At 38.5% G+C, this 17,686-nt stretch overlaps 1 long non-coding RNA gene across 1 annotated transcript; it reads left to right on the top strand.

Annotated features, from left to right (window-relative positions):
* The first annotated feature begins 3,979 nt into the window (after positions 1–3,979).
* LOC129529181 (uncharacterized) lies at positions 3,980–11,599 on the top strand. The gene is made up of 2 exons (XR_010133679.1): positions 3,980–4,177; positions 11,251–11,599. It is a non-coding gene; the product is annotated as an uncharacterized lncRNA (long non-coding RNA).
* The last annotated feature ends 6,087 nt before the right edge of the window (positions 11,600–17,686 follow it).

Below are 17,686 nucleotides of genomic sequence, written 5' to 3'. Positions count from 1 at the left end.
GATAATGAGGATTTCCTCAAGGAAAGAATGCCTCAGGCAAGCAGTACTGTGAGGCCAAGCCATTTAAATACAGTCTCAAGTCCAAAAGATCTGTACTCAAATCCCAGCCCACTCTGTGCTAACCATAAGACCCTGGACAAATTATTTAAACCTTTCTGTGTCTCAATTTCCCAGCTTAGAAATTGGTATAAGGATGGTGTGTAACACATCAGGTTTTCAGGAAAATTAAATGAGACCAAAAATGCAGCCTCTGGCTCATATGTGTTAAGTGTTCATTAAATCAGACAAGTCTTACACGAATAGACAATTCTCAAAAGAAGATACACAAATGGCCAACACACATATGAAAACATGCTTAACATCACTAATGATGAGGGAAATGTAAATCAAAACCACAATACGATACCACCTTACTCCTGGAAGAATGGCCATAATCAAAAAATCAAAAAATAATAGATGTTGGCGTAGATGTGTTGAAAAGGGAACACTTCTGCACTGCTGGTGGGAATGTGAGCTAGCACAACCACTATGGAAAACAGTGTGGAGATTCCTTAAAGAACTAAAAGTATAACTACCATTTGATCCAACAGTCCCACTACTGGGTATCTACCCAAAGGAAAATAAGTCATTATATGAAAAAATACTTGCTCACTCATGTTTATAGCAGCACAATTCACAATTGCAAAACTGTGGAACCAACCCAAATGCCCATCAGTCAACAAGTGGATGAAGAAACTATGGCATATAAATCAGATAAGTCTTAGATTGCAAGGATGTTGTAACTGGATCCAATCACTTACTTACTCCCTTAGTGAACTTTATCCTGAATCTGTTTGCCACTTCTCTGCTGGTCACTGCCTGTCTAAACACCATGACTCTGGGTTCTGCTGAGCAGACTGAAGGGAACACAACTATGATGATTCTCTGTGCTGTACTTGGAGAAGGCTGGTTAGTCATAAGTTTTAAAGCAGGTCAGTATGGTGGATTTCCAGTCTGCCAGCCTCCTTTGCAGTGGGTTGGGACCTAGTGACGGCTTCTGGCAAATGAACTGTGAGTGGAAGTGACATGTATACTTCTGAGTCTGAGTGGTTAACAGCCAGTTAGGTGCCTCTCCTATCTGTCTCTTTTCTTGTTGAGGTAAAGCCACATGTTCCAGGTGGTCTAGCTATAAGATAGACAATGCCTATCTGTCACTGAGAATTCGGGGGTTATTTGTTTTGTTGTTTGTTTTTGTAAAGACAAGGTCTTGCTATGTTTCCCAGGCTGGTCTTGAACTCCTGGTTTCAAGTGATCCTCCTACCTTGGTGTCTCAAAGTGCTTGGATTACAGGTGTGAGCCACACCGCCCGGGCTGGAGTTACTTATTACTAAACAAAGATTCGGCAAGTGGTTCTCAAAGTGTGGTCCAAGAACCCCTAGGTGTTCCTAAGACACTTGTGTAGGGTTTGCTAAGTGAAAACCATTTTCATAATAATGCCATGATGTTGTTTACCTTTGCCACTCTCATTCCGTCATGATTATATAGCAGAGTTTTTCCAGATGATTTAAGATGTGTGGTAATGTCATTGCTCTTACAGCTAATGACATGTATCCTTGTATATTCTTGTGTTAAAAATTGTTTCTGTTTAATTTCTAATGTGATAAATATTAATAGGTAGAACATATATAAACAAAAGTTCTTTGAGAGTCCACAATAACTTTTTTCAAAAATGTAATGGGATCTTGAGACCAAAATATTTGAGAACCACTAGATTAGTTAGTTCTACTTTGCCTAATACAGAAATTATATGGGCAATTTGGAGTGGGATATAGTGATCCTAACCTCTTTTGGTTTAAATCAATTTTAAAATTAATTTTCAAAGCTTTTTTTATGAGAGAAGTACAGAATAAAAAAATTAATGCATTTTAAATTCGATAAAGTTATTTTGGTGGGGCATACTGAAAGACATTGAGCATTGAAGGAATAGTTAGAAGATAAGTGTGGAATTTGAAAGCCTGGATCATAGAAAAATTAATGATACACAGAAGAAGAAATTGTATAGCAGGCACATTTTATTGCTGAGCATATTAGTCAAATGTCGGTTGATAATTTCTACCCATAACATTAGCAAGAATTTTAGTGAATAAACTATGCAAAGGCATATAAGTTTAGAAGACTAGCTATGCTCTGTTTTTCCTAATTGTTAAAGCAAAGGGATTAAGATTTTATGAATACCTGTTTCCTGCTGTATATTTTATGTATATTACTAATAATTAGTAATCCTTACAACCCATAAAAATGAATTTTAATTACAACCGCCACTTTATGGATGAAACTGACCTTCACAATCAGAATCAGAATTTTAAAATTAAAAATTTAAAAATTTAAAAAAATTAGAATCTAAACTTAGATTTTTTTTTTTTGCTCCAATACCTTTACTTCTTCCATAATGCCAAGCTGACCTGATAAAATCAAGTCAGAAATAAACAGGGATTGAATTATCATGAAGGAACATGAGCATCGGAATTTTTCTGACATTTTGCTTTTCAACAATTTTCCCAAAATGCCATTTCTGCCTCCATATACCTTAGTTCAAGGTTTGGGCAGGGATTTGTTGCTCATTACTCTTTCTTCAGATTCCATTCAAGCATCTTCAGTGTTTTTTAATTGCCTGCAACCATTTAAGGCTCTTCTTTATTAATTCAGTCACCAAGTATTTATTAAGTTCTTACTACCTAGGAGATACTGTTCTAGATGCTGGAGATACAAAATAAACAAAATCTACAAACATCTCTGCTCTCTTGGCGCTTACATCAGAGAGGGAGCTGAGAATAAACAAGATAAATATACAGAATGCATGTGTCAGACAGTGATAAGGGCTAAGGAGAACAATGAGTCAGAGAAGGGGATGTGTGGGAGTCAGGGGAGGGAGGGTGCCATTCTAGACGCGGGGACCAGAGTAGGTCACAATGGGAAGGCGACATGTCAAAAAAGGTGTAAGAAATTGAGGGAGCTGCATGGGTATCCACAGGGAAAGCCTCCAGGAAGAGCGAATGCTAGCCACGAAGGCCTCGAGGTGGAAGCTGCAGGGAAAACAAAGAGGCCACCCTTGGTTGAAGCTGAGTGAAGGAAAGCTCACTCAGCTTCCTGTAAGGTCCTTGTAAGGATCTGGGCTTTCCTATGAGCAAGGTGGGTGCTGGTTTAGTATTTTGTGCTGAGGAAAGACATGATCTGCCTGGTGTTTTAACAGAACCATTCTGGTTCCTTTGTTGGGAATTCTGTGTGCAGAGGGCAAGGGAAGAAGCAAAGATACCTGGTAGGAAGATATTGAAGAAATCCAGGTGAGAGATGATGTGACTCAGGCCAGAGTGATGGCAGCAAAGGTAATGATGAGAAATGGTGAAATTTTGGTTTTTAAAATAATTGTTTGTTGACATCAGAGAAAGAGAGGAGTCAAGAGTAACCTTAAGATTTTTGGTCTGAGCATCTGGAAGAAAATCAACTTGTATGCGGAAGGGTGGAGGAGAAATAGGCTTGGTGGAGAGTACCAGGAACTCAGCTTTAGTATTTGCTGTAGACTGAATGTTTGTGTCTTCCCCAAATTACTGTGTTGAAATCCTAACTTTCAATGTGATGGTATTAAGAGGCAGGGCCTTTGGGAGGTAATTAGGTCATAAGGCCAGAGCCCTCATGAATAAGATTGATGCCCTTATTAAAGAGGCCCCAGAGAGACTCTTTGTCCCTTTCACTATGTGAGAACACAGTGAGAAGGCACTGTCTAAGAGGAAGTGGGCCCTCACCAGACACTGAATGTGCCTTGATCTTGGACTTCTCAGCCTCCAGAACTGTGAGAAGTCAATTTCTGTTCTTTATAAGTCACCTGGTTTGTGGTATTATGTGACAGCATCCCAAATAGATCAAGATAATACTTTTAATTTTGTGATGCCCATTAGGCTTCTATGTATAGATGGCAATTGGATGTACAAGTCTTGAATTCAGGGTATGCAGTGGAGACACAAATTTCAGAGTCATCTGAATAAAGATGGCATTTAAATCCACAAGAGTAGATGAGATCATAAAGGATGTGATTGTGAATAGAAAATGGAAGCCGTCCAAGGCCTGAGCTGTATTATTTAAAGGGGAGAAGAGGGAATGACCTGGAGAAGGAAAATCTGTCTAAAAAGGAGCAGCCAGTAAGGTAACACTTCAACTTATCTTTCTCATAATTTTGTTATCCCATCCACTCCTCCACAGGTTCCATGGGATCCACCCACATGGTTCAAACTGGTCACAGCTTTTCTTGCCTTTATATCCTATCCTCTCTAATGGAATGCTTTATGTGTGGCATGATGCCAACTACTTTTTTCTGACATGACTTTGAACTGGTCCGTCTTCAAAGACTATTTTCAATGCCTTTCTTTTTAAAACTTTTTAAAATTTGAGGTTAAATATACATATATAATTTACCGTCTTTATTATTTTTAGGTGTACAGTTTAGTGTTAATAAATACCTTTATATTACTTTTCCCCTTCAACCCCTCCCACTTTCCAGCCTTTAGTAATCACCACTCTACTCTCTAGCTCCATGAGATCTACTTTTTAAGCTTCTGCATATGAGTGAGAACCTGTGATATTTGTCTTTCTGTGCTTGGCTTATTTCACTGAACGTAATGGCCTCCAGTTCCATCCATTTTGCCACAGATGACAGGATTTCATTCTTTTTATGGCTGAATAATATTTCATTTCGTATGATATGGTTTGGCTGTGTCCCCACCCAAACCTCATCTTGAATAGTGATTCCCATAATCACCACGTGTCACGGCGGGGGACCCGGCAGGAAGTAATTGAATCATGGGGGTGGTTACCTTCATGCTGTTCTCGTGATAGTGAGTGAATTCTCACGAGATCTGATGGTTTTATAAGGGGATTTTCCCCACTTCGCTACGCACTTCTCCTTCCTGCTGCCATGTGAAGGAGATGTGTTCGTTTCCCTCTCTGCCATGATAGTAAGTTTCCTGAGGCCTCCCCAGCCATGCGGAACTGTGAGTCAGCTAAACCTCTTTATAAATCACCCAGTCTCCAGTATTTCTTCATAGTGCATGAGAATGGACCAATTCATTGTATATGTACCGCATTTTCTTTATTCATCTATTGATGAGCACTTAGGTTGATTCCCTATTTCAACTATTACGAATGGTGCTGTGATAAACACAGGAGTGCAGATATGTCTTTGATACATTCACTGCCTTTCTTATATCCCCCAATTTTTCCCTTTTTTGTACCAACTGCTGCATTTTAAAAACAACTGATATATAGCAATTCCACATACCTTTGTGTACATATTTGTTACTTCTCTAAACAGTAAGCTTTTTTGTAGTTAAGAACTGTGCCACCTTGCAGAGTACCTTGCCTACTTATTGAGAAAAAATAAATTTTGTTGAACAATCATTGGACAGATGTGGACAGGATGAAGATGCGAAGAAGCAGGATGTATGCAGGCCCAAAACAAATAAATAAATGAATGTCTAAATAATAACTTCATTTGGATCTAAAAATTATGTGTTGCTGTGGAAACAGATTTGTCATTACATTCCTGTACTAATAGACAATATAAGTAGTGATCGATCTGCTTGTGGTATAGCATGGACCCCACTGCTATACTGCCTTTTGATTTTTAAATTCTCCTTAAAATCTGGTAATTGAAAGAGAATTTTAAAAAACTGAAAATCAGACATGGCACTAGAATAATTTTAATAATATAGGAGATACAATCTAGTTATCCATAGACAAATACTTCCCTAATCTATTTATAGAATGAAATCATAAACATTTGACCTACTGTCCAAAATTCAGTTTGCAGATATGCATTTGCTTTGTTTGCAGGGTCCTGCGCCCTCCTTTGGCAACAGGCCCCTCTGCTTCCTACAGTTTGGTCCAGGGCCATTTTACACATTTACTTTATCTATTGTAGGCAGTCCACTGGGTTTCTCAGCTCCATTTATGTATTATTAGCATTCCACCGTTTATGTGGAATACGTCAGAAATTAATAGTACCTTGGAGTTGTGCAATGCAATAGGCCATCCGTTTAGCTCCTGAGGACATTTGAATGTGTGACCTTTGTTTAAGTAAATAAATAACATAATTATTTTAACTTTTAAAAAAATCTAGTCCTACCTTTACCTTGTAAATAATGTACCTTAAATGTTAATTGGGTTAGGAAAACCACTAGAAATGAGGAATAGGAAGATTCTGACCAGATGTATGCAGGCCCAAAACAAATAAATAAAAAAAGGCAAATATTGTAAAACTTCAAAACAGGCTTATTCAGGAATGAAAGTTTTACTTTTGATCTTCATTATTGACTGGCTTGATTGCCTTGTTTCTACTTTAGGTTCTTTCTTGCCCTGGAGACTCAATGATTTTATGTCTAGTGGTTCATAAGTCACAAAATATCTGGAATTAGGTGGTAAGTATTTTTCTTTCCATAGTGCAAGCCTGTAAAACCTCAGCAGTTTGCATTTTGAGGCAATCAAAACTAAATGGAGTCCTGCATAATTTGCTTCCTCTTCCTAATGCTTCCATAAAAACAAAATACTATAGACAACCCCTGAAATATGGAGACCTTTTCCTTTCTGAATGTAAATGGAATGAAAATTAGCTTGAACAATCTCCCTACATCTATATATATATTTAAACATAAAAAATACCACATTTCACTTTGCTCACGTACTATACAATGATTAGAAATTTTAAAAATATTTGAGTAATTACTCTTTTTAAAGATAAAAAGCCAACAACAACAACAAAAAACCTTTCGGATAACTTGAGATTTTTAGGGAACCAAACTAATGATAGATCATTACTATTGCGTAAACTCCCTTCAAAATATCTCTGAAAATGAAAGAGATGGGAGATAAAACCAGCAAAGCCTCAGAACTTTTTATTAAATCACCCATCTTTTCATTTCTACATCATATGAATAGTCAGCCCTTTTGCTGCTAGCACAAAATGACCCTACAACGTTCACAATGGCTTTTCCTATCCTTTTGTTATAAAAAATATCTCTCCTTCCTTTTCACCTTCTGGGAGACTTTTGGCCCTAGAACTTCTAGAAAACTTGAAAAAAAAAAAAGAATCTGAAGGAAGAATGGAAGCTGACTTTGCAGATCTGGCCATGGCTTGGGTGATAGGCTCTGACACTGAGTTAAGGAACATTATTTTGATGGGAGATGTTATTTTTAGAGCCAGACATGGTGCTTTAGAAGAGATGGAAATAGCGCCTTTCTCCTAAAGTGCCGGCACTTTGATTTGGCCAGGACAGCATTCATGCGAATGAGGCCTGGAGAGTGTAGCTGGCAGGCAAATCAGCATAATGAAGCTCCCAGCAGAAGGGGGCTTTCAGAAGCTAGTTGAAGATGAAGCTAGAAGGGCCTCAGGGTAGGAGATTATTCAAAAATTAAGAAGGCAGCTGAAAATAAGGCATAGAGAGCTGGGGAACCTAATGGAAGTTGCTCTGGGGAAATAAAAAAGACTGAGAAGGTCAGGTGTGACTACATATGAAAGAAAATAAGGTACAAATACCTAATGCATGAGGGGCTTGAAACCTAGATGACGTGTTGATAGCTGCAGCAAACCACCATGGCACATGTATACCTGTGTTACAAACCTGCACATTCTGCACATGTATCCTGAGACTTAAGTAAAATTAAAAAAGAAAAATTTTTAAGATGAAAAAAAAAAGAAAAAAGTAAGGACAAGGGTGAAAGTAAGAAAGGATTTAAAGAGACTGACAGCTGCAAGAGAAAGCCCAGTGGAATCAAATGACTTGGGAACATAAATGGCGTATCCTGATTGAACTACTTGATGAGTGATGTCTATTTTCTAGAATTTTATGTTAGGCAGAGCAGGGATAATATAAATTAGGTTAACATGCATGCTCTCGGTTAGATATTAAGCAAAATAAGAACTCAGAACTTCTTATCTGCAAATAAAGTGACTGGTCAGGAGAGCATTAGGATTGTCTTCCAAGGTACAAACTCTGTATTATGAAGACCAAGAGGAGAATCTTTGTGGAAATGACTAGAATAAGCCTAATTTATTTATGAGTTAAATATCTAAAATATACACTAGTGAGAAAAAGATTGCTTATGAACTCACCAAAGTAAAAATGTTTTTGGAATAGTGATGAAGATTTTCCCATCTATATTTCAAAGAGTGATTGTTGTTACTAGTTCCTGAGAAAAACTGGGAAGAAGCCAAAGGTAGAATAACATAGGAGAAAGGCATGATTTTTAGTGTAGCAAGTAGATGTATGATTTGGCTATTAGTGGAGAAATTGATAAAATTCAATCACCTGCCTATAACAGAAATAATAATGCAAACAGGGATTTAATTGGCTTAATTCAAAGGGTTCAAATGGATGCAGAATAACTGTAGAACACTTTCTAAAAGCAATAAATTTACCATAATTTCATACATTCACCAGAAGAATTTAAAATTAACTAAAATGTGACCTTACAAGGCCTGAAAATCCCATTATTCAATTTGCTTATTATAATGGGTAGAAATAATCCTTGTCTAAATAGATGATGGGGCTAGATGACATAGCCTATGGAGCCAATAGGTATCCTTTTAATTGCATAATGTCCAATGAAATAGACCATTTGTGTTTGCAATGTGTTGAAATAATTTGATGTTATATTTGCAAACTCATTGGCATTGGATGGTGTTTTTCCTTGTTTAAGAATGTTTCTAATAAAATTTCAGATTAAAAAGAATTTAATACTAAAAATTTTAAGGGAAAGCTTTATACATAAGCTGATGAATATTTAATATTTGGATGCTACTCACATTGAGATATTGAGACATGGGAGGGAAAACACTTTCAATACTTCAGAATACAACAGGAAAGTCTAATGACTATACTGCTAGAAAACATTTGAAATTTTTTAACATTATGAATTTTTAGGTTATGATGGTTAATACTGAGTGTCAACTTGATTGCATTGAAGGATGCAAAATATTGTCCGTGGGTGTGTCTGTGAGGGTGTTGCTAAAGGAGATTAACATTTGAGTCAGTGGGCTGAGGAAGACAGACCCACCCTTAATCTGGGGGGCACAATCTAATCAGTTGCCAATGAATATAAGGCAGGCAGAAAAATTTGAAAAGGTGAGACTGGCCTAACCTTCCAGCCTACATCTTTCTCTCACGTGGAATGCTTCCTGCCCTTGAACATCAGACTCCAAGTTCTTCAGTTTTGAGACTTGGACTGTCTCTCCTTGCTTCTCAAGCTTGCAGACAGCCTATTGTGGGAACTTGTGATGGTGTAAGTTAATACTTAATAATCAGTTGGGCCACCAAGCAGCTGGTTGGCTTCTGTTCATCTTCACTTTTTAATCTAGGAGTATCTTTAGTTAATAGTTGCGTGGAAAATGAGCCAACTGCAAATATTTAGAGGCAAATTTTAGGGGCACTAGTAAAGACATATTATTAAACATGGTTATGTGCCAGGTAATACAGAATTGACACAAAAGGAACCTAAGTGTTGGGGTCATTGGGCTTAGCAGAAGACACACATGGTCTCTTTTTGTCCTCATGACACTTAGTGTGGGAGCAAATATCTTCATGTCATATATGAGGCAACTGAGGTTTAGAAAGGGTAAAGAACTTTCTTAAAGTTCCATTCCTGGTATGTGAAGGAGTCAGACTTAACTGAGATCCATGGTTTAGCCACCACCGAGCTTGCCTTAGTGTGAATTTACTCCCGGTGGTAGACAGTTGATCAAGGTGGACGTAAAAGAAGCATATTGTTGAGGAATCAGTAGAGCTGGTGCTAGTAGTTATAGAAGTGGGGTAAATAATTGCATGACAGGGACATATTCCTTTCTTAATACTGTTTGGTAGTTTCCATAACACACTCTACATTATTATGCGTCAGGCACCACACCTGATACAGAGATACAGTGGTGAAGAAAACAAAGCTTTTGGTTTTATATGGCTTATAACCTCAGGCCTGCCACCCTCTTGGTAAAACCGATCTCTTGCCTACATGTGACCTACACCCTTAGTCTTATGCCATAAAGCTCTTGACCACATTCTGTACCTCATTCAGCCTGCCTTCTTTCCATCTTCCCTCCTATATCTGGCTGGCCCCTGGCCCTCACCAAGGCAGTTGACTGACCTGGGGTCCTGTGGGAAGGTCTAGACAGGGCCACCTGATGAGTTCATGGGTCCTGGGTGCTTCTGCCTTCATGGGCCCCTCTTCTATAAACATCACAGTAAAAATTATGTTTCATGACTGAGTTGATATCCAGATGACTCTATTAACATTACATGCTAAACTATTTTCTTTAACCTAAATGGTTTTTTTTCTTCTGTTTTTAAAACAAATTAAAACATTTTCATGGACCCCTAAAAGTATCGCAGGCCCTAGGTCCTGCATCTACTGTGCCTAATGGATTCACTGGTTGTGGGTCTAGTCACCAACTGGCAAAAGCTGTTGCTGACCTGAAAGTCAGACAAAATTAGTCAATAGATACCCTCTTTGATTGATTGTGATCTGTCTGTGAGTGACTTTTCTGGGAGTTTAAGACTTCTGCCCTTTTGCTTTGACTGCTATAATCATCACTCAGTTGTCACTTGGTAATTGCCTAATTATATTATTTGGTGATAAGTGAAGTTTTTAAGCGACAAACTCTTCCAAACAGCTGTGATTGAATTTGTTTTTGATACTTTATTTAATTTACAATTGCATTTGTAAAATCAGAATTAGTCTAATTTATTTAATGACCCCCATCACAGACTGTAGGATATTTTCTGAGGGCTTTTAATTATACATGAATCAACACCATAATTTTAGAAGGGTTCAAGTGAAGTAGGCATTCACATAATTTCCACCATTGGTTCTCAGCTAACAATTTAGTAATTTCCCCCTGCTACAGTAAAAATCTTCTTAATAAATACAAAATGTTTTTCCAAAAGGTTGAATTCATCTAGTAATTTAGAGATCTATCTTTCTCTTTTAAAGTTTTGGAATCTAGTTATTGACCTTTTCTATTCTGTTCTCAGGATAAATATATTTCTTTGAATGAAGTTAATGATGTTATAACTGATCCTGAACAAAAGGTTAAGTTCTTATAAGGACCAGAATTGAATTTTTGGTTAATTTGTTAAAGTGGTTTCATCTATGCTTTTGTTTTTCCTCTAAACTTAAGTGTCCCTTAATTAGCCTTACCTTAAAGGGAATTTGCATTACATTTCACTCTTTTAGGGAGACCATGATGATGACATTTGGAAGCATCTCAGGAGACAAGAATAAAACACCATTTTTTTCCCACTTCGCTAACAACTCAGTGTTCTGAAAAGTCTGGAATGTGCTATGAAAAGTTTGTGTGCTTAGTGAAATGTTGTACAATTGGCCAATCCACTAAGTCTTGGGAAATGTCTTAGGAGCTTGGCAAGAAGAAGTTCTCAAGAGAGCCTGAATGCTGCCAGTTTCCAATTGGCCAAGACACATTACAAGGACAACTGTCTCTCTGAGCAACCTGGCATTTCCACTCCAATTGGAATCTGCAAGGGGAAGATGCGCAGGGGAAGAAGATTAAACAAACCTTTTCAGATTTCTGGTCCGGGTGAATTTTTCATTTATCTGGTGTGCTTCACTCTTCTTTTGATCACTGACCATTTCCAGTATTAGGGAACACTGGACACATTGCAGGTTCATTTTTAGAACTGATCAACAGCCAAGGAAAATGCAAGATGAGTGAACTGATCTATCTTTATACATAAACACAAGGCGTTTAACCTGCCTGAACAGTTCAAATTGTTGCTAATAAAATTTTAGATCTGCTCTGTGAGGCAACCTGCCTGTCACATTGGCTGTTGCTCAAGTAGCTCCCACCCTCGATGCATGTTTAGGAAATGTGACAGCTGTGCTCTTTGCCTGGCTGCTTCCATTTATGAAAACGTGGGGGTAAATGGCAGTCACCCCCATAGGCCATTTACTGTGAATCTTCTTTTCTAGGCACAGCCAAGAGTAAATGCCCCCAACAGAATCGAATAACAGTCATTCAGGGCCTACCTCAAATAGGTTTAATTTGCTTTTTACAAAAAAGGCCTCAGGAAATTAAAAAATTTGCCTAATTGGAACTCTAAAAAACATAGTTTTTTTTTTCTTAAAACAATACCCATTTTATGTGATTTTAACATATCCACTTCTGATGGTAGCTTCTCTAGGGAAGCAAGACAAAAATATCCAATTATACCAAGTAAAATTTGCCACCTAAAGTTTATCTTCTGGGTATGGCTGGGGAAGGATTACAGGGCTTGGAGCCCACACATGCCCCTTTGGCAAATCTGATCTCATTCTATCTTGTAAGCATTGTCAGTGGTGTCATCTCTGAAAAGAAAACCTAGTGGCAGATGAGTTGAGACAGTTCCTTCAGTGTGGGTTATTAATTTATCTTTGTCTGTAGAATACTGGTTTCCTTTATCACCATGCTCTTCCTGTCCCTGCATCTTTCAAAGTGCTCCTGGGATTTTGCTTATGCCGTGTGATGCTTATCAGAGTGGTCTTTGCCCTATCTTGTGCAGTCAGTGCAGAAAGGGAGCCAGGGAGACTCTGGGGCAAGCCCTGACACATTTCCCATGTTCCCATCTTTGCCCATGTTCCTATAGTCTGAAAGCCATGCTTTGAAAACTCCCCCTTCCCCTGCCTTTTTAGTTTCTATTACAGTCTCACTATTGTGAATCCCTGGGCCACCACAAAAATACTAGTCTAATGGGGCTTAAGCAAGTGAAGGCTTCTATCAGATGACTGGAGATCAATATGGAAATTTCATGCACTGCTCCTAATAGGTCTCATTACTCTATGAGCAGACATGCATATCTACTTTTTTTGGATGGGATGCTTTGAGCAGAGCTCTTCTTGCATGTAGTGAGTGATGAGTGAATAAGTGAAAGGAGAATCCCAGTGAACAACACCTCTGTCTGCTTTCATGTCTTTGATGAGCACCAGGAGGCTTTCCCAGATTGTCCCACTGGTGTTCACTCCAGTGTTTTATCACACAAATTATCCATTTCCATTAGTCCATATATTTATACCCCTCCTAGGTGCCAGGCATTTTGTTAAAATGTCAACCTCCAGGCCAGTAATTCAGTGTCTCAGGCATCAGAAATCAACATGGAGAGATGGTGAACCCAGCAGACAATCCTAACAGCAGGTGGAAAGTGCTTTGCTAGAGGCATCACAGGGGCTGGTGGGAATACAGAAAGAGCACCTGGCCCTGACTAATGAGGTTAGAAGAGATGCCACTTTAATTTTAAAAATGAATTGGCATTAGCAGTGAAGAATGTAAAGAAGGGAGTAGTAGGAAGGAGAGAGAGATTGGCATTTTGAAAGCATAGAGACTTGAAGCTTGAAGAACTAAAAGCAAATGAACAAGATCTTCATTGTATCCAGATTAGGTATCTGCTGTTTTTCTACATCTCATCTCCTTCTGTTAGATAATCTTTGGAGATGAGGCCTAATTGGCCAGCATTTCCCACATAGACATCTTCATATGTTTATGATCACTTCTGGTCTCTACACTTTAAGAGGGAGACAGGAATAGTGACTTTTGCTCAGAAGGAAGAAAACAATTTGTGAGAGAAGTTAAAATTGGGTCATAAAGCAGATGCCTGAAGGAGGTGGTGGTGTTTGGTCTGGAGAAATGACAACTCAAGGGGCTTCAAACCTTTGAAGGATTATTGTTCAGAAGATGGATTAGTCCAGGTTTGACAGTGTCCCACAATGCCGCCATGTTTCCTATCAGACATCAGTAATTAAACAAAGCCTTTGTTCCCTTCAAACACCAGATGCAGCCTCACAATCCCCCTCAGCAAGGTGCTTTCAGCAGTAAATTCTGTACCGTAACTTGGATTAAAGTTTTTCGCCATTCTTAGATTGGACAGGAACTGTGTGTTCCTGAGGGTTCACCTGATACCAATGGGTAAAAGATATAGGGATTCAACTTTAAAAACTGTCAGAGTTGATCAGTGATGGACTAGGTCACTCCTAGGCTTAGTGAGTTTCCTAATATGAAAGGTTTTCAGAGATATATATTAGAAAAAAATGTATCATATAAATTTTTGTGATGTCTCACTCTCCCAAACCTAGCCTTTTGGTGAAAAGGGCCAGAAAGTAACTGTCTCTGAGAAGCAGTGAGGTCAGAAGTACCCCATGTCTAGGGATGACTGGTGTCTTCTTTGGGTCACAGTGGCAGCACTCCGGTAGAGCTCCAAAGCGGAAGATGCACCAAGGGAAAGGCTGAACTCCAGGCAAAGGGTTTTCGGTCTTGCCATGGTGTTTACTGTGGGACGTGGAAAGAGCACTGCTTTTTCAGGGACCACTAGTGGTTTAAAAAATTGGGACATTAGAGGCAACTGTGACAGGCTGGAGAGTCATGGCTTTTACCCCTTTAATCTCCTGAACTCTAAAGTGACCCTGAGAGAAGAAAGGGCCTTCAGTAATGGTGACAGAATTTCCTGCCAGCCAAATAGGCATGAGGCTTAGAGTCAGATTTTATTTTACTTAGATGAAAAAAAAAAAGATTTCTTCTACATGTACTTTTGTTTAGTGGCTAATGTTTGCAACTATTACAATATGACCAATAATCATTGGCCAGGGGCTGGGTGCAGTGGCTCACGCCTGTAATCCCAGCACTTTGAGAGGCTGAGGTGGGCGGATCACCTGAGGTCAGGAGTTCGAGACCAGCCTGGCCAACATGGTGAAACCCTGTCCCTACTAAAAATACAAAAAATTAGCCATGCTTGGTGCGTGCCTATAATCCCAGCTACTCGGGAGGCTGAGGCACGAGGATTGCTTGAACCCGGGAGGCAGAAGTTGCAGTGAGCCGATATCATGCTACCAGCCTGGGTGACAGAGCAAGACTCTGTCTCAAAAAAAAAAAAAAAAAAAAATCCTTGGTGAGGAAGTCATCAAGGAGATTCAAACATTGAAACCAGTGTGGACTACTTAAATTGTCAAGTCTCTCTCAATTCTGAGATGTTATACTTTTTTGATTCATGAAATTGGTGATCAATCATTTTCTTTACTCTTATTTAAGCAGAACAACTCTAATTCCTTCTATTCTACCTCATATGATGTGCAAGATATCTTCATTTACCTTTTGCACGTGGCTTGTAAGCTTTAACAATAATTTCAAATTCTTTTAAATATATGGTTCCCCAAATCTGATACTATTGGCTAAGCATGGCCCCAAATTCTGCATCTGTGAAATGCAGCAATTAGTAGCACCGGTTCAAGGACAGATTCACTGTGAAATTAATGAAGCTTCACTTCAGGGCTCCTCTCACATTTTCTGGGACTCTTCCAAGACCTTAGGAGCAGGGTTGCTAAATTTAGCAGATAAAAAGATATGGGACACCTAGTTATGTTGAATATCAGATTCAAGTATATAATAAATGAATACATATATATATATATATATATATATATATATATATATGTATGTATATAGTACAAGTATGTCCCAAATTTTGCATGAGACAATATTATACTTAAAAATTATTCACTTTTTAGATGAAATTCGAATTTAACTAGGAGTCCTGTATTTTATCTGGCAACCCCAGCAATAGAGCATTAGTAATTTTTTATTTTTCTTCTCAAAGACGGAGGCCAAATTGGTTAAGCTCTGTGCCCCCAAACCTGGATTCTCTTGTGTCCTTAAAGCACGAATAACTTAAAGCACATTACCATTATTAAAACTACCATGGTTATTGCTGTTGTTTTAGGAGAAATATGCCTCGATAAAGAAAGGCCACATTTTATGGCCTTTGCTGACATATTCAGCTTAGGATGAACCAAGAACAGCAGCTCTCTTTTTCCTCACTCATGTTTAATTACTTTTTCTGTCTTAAAAATTCCATTTGCGTTAGGCCCTCTCTATTCACAGCATTTTAATTAATCTGTAGCATGTTCCTAGCCACATTTCTCACCACTGCTTCTCCTTTCAATAGATAAAGCGAATAAATGTAACTTAGAGTCAGAAACAGGATTCTCTCACTCATGCGAAAGCCTGTGAAAATATTATTGGAATACTCACAAAAAGAAAAGGAGAATGAAAAGAAATTGTATTCTAAGGCCAATTGTCTGCTTTATTTTTATAGCTCAATGCCATTTTTATGATTTTTGAATAGCCAAAGAGGTCTTTCTCCTTTCCCCTGTATTTTAACCCACTAGTCATTTATGAGACCTGCATCAGCTCACTTCACCCTGGGCAGTAGCTCTGTGGATGTCCATTTCTGACAATTAGCCAAGTTTTCTCTGGCTGCTTGCCACAGGGAACTGCTTGTCAAACAGGAACAATGAAACTCTATTTTAGCCAAGCTAGTGTTTACCTAGCTCACCACCCACTCTACCCCTATCAACTTAAGTTCCCATCAAAACCTGATGAATCCCATGAATCCTTGATAGAGCACTGCCAACCCATGAGGAGGGCTTCGTGCTGTTCCTCAGCATCTGGGATATAAAGGACTTTCACTGTGCTTAAGTAAACAATATGTTTTCTTACCAGTTTCTTAAGGTTGCTTTGGCAAGCAACTAAGGAGTAGGCTTGTAATATTTTTACATACTATGCTTGGAATCGCTAATGCAAAATCAATTATCTCACCACCGTTTTAAACACTGTGGGAAAAGTACAGGAGTTATGCTAATGGTTCAGAGAATACTGTTTGCCCCCATGGAAGTTATGCTGTTTTATCACTGATAGTTCTCACCCTATGCTTAACCTTGAATGATTTTCCTTTCCCAACCGGTATCCCAGTGCCATGGTGTCACTCAGTACCTTTGTTTCTGTACACCAGGTCTATACTAGTTGAACACTTCAGGGCCATAAAGTCATAGTCATTTGTTTGCCAGTATACTCTCAGCAGTGGTTATCTCTACATTGACCAGCCCGCATTTTGTTTATCATGAAATTCAGCCTAAAGTAAACTGCAGAAACAGCCTGGACATTGTCCTTTATTGCAAGATACAGTGATTGTTTCCTGTGGCCAAAGGTTTTCCCAGGGTCAAAGCAGGCTGCTACTTCAGAAAGGTCCTAGGACAGTGTCATGGTATGAAGCAATGTCCTGGGTAAGTACTGAGAATTAAACTTGGTCTCCATTTTTTAAAGGGAGGTGGAGCACTAAATGACTGCTGGTCTTCAGGGCTTCTACTAATAATATTTATTACAGTAGTTGAAATATTTTGAGGGCTTTCTATGTGCCAGGCTTTGCAATATGGGATTTACTACACCATCTCCTTAAATCTTCACCTCCTGATGAGGTGTCAATATTAGTTTCCCCATTATACAAATGCAAAACTGAGTGGTTAAAGAATTTCTCAAAGTAATAAAGCCAATTCATTGTGGAAAGTGTTGGTGAAAGGTCAAAATAGATTTGGTGGGCTCTGGCGTCCAGCATCATCTAATGTAATTAATCTTGGACCAAGTACAGAACTACCTTAATTGAATCCTGGATCTACAGCTCACTTAGAGTTTTTTTTTTTTTTTAATTCTGCTTCTTTGTTGATAAGATGAATTTAGTAACAGCATCTGTAGTAACGGGTTGTAAAGATTGAAGGGATGCTAATAACAGTGACACTTATGAATGCTTATCATGTGCCAATCACTGTGTCTAAGTTCAGTGAACATATCTGCTTATTT

This window comes from Gorilla gorilla, chromosome 1 (genome assembly GCF_029281585.2).
Source record: "Gorilla gorilla gorilla isolate KB3781 chromosome 1, NHGRI_mGorGor1-v2.1_pri, whole genome shotgun sequence".
Lineage (NCBI taxonomy): Eukaryota > Metazoa > Chordata > Mammalia > Primates > Hominidae > Gorilla > Gorilla gorilla.
The sequence above is the reverse complement of the archived record's forward strand: the minus strand, read 5'-3'. Positions and strand labels throughout refer to the sequence as shown.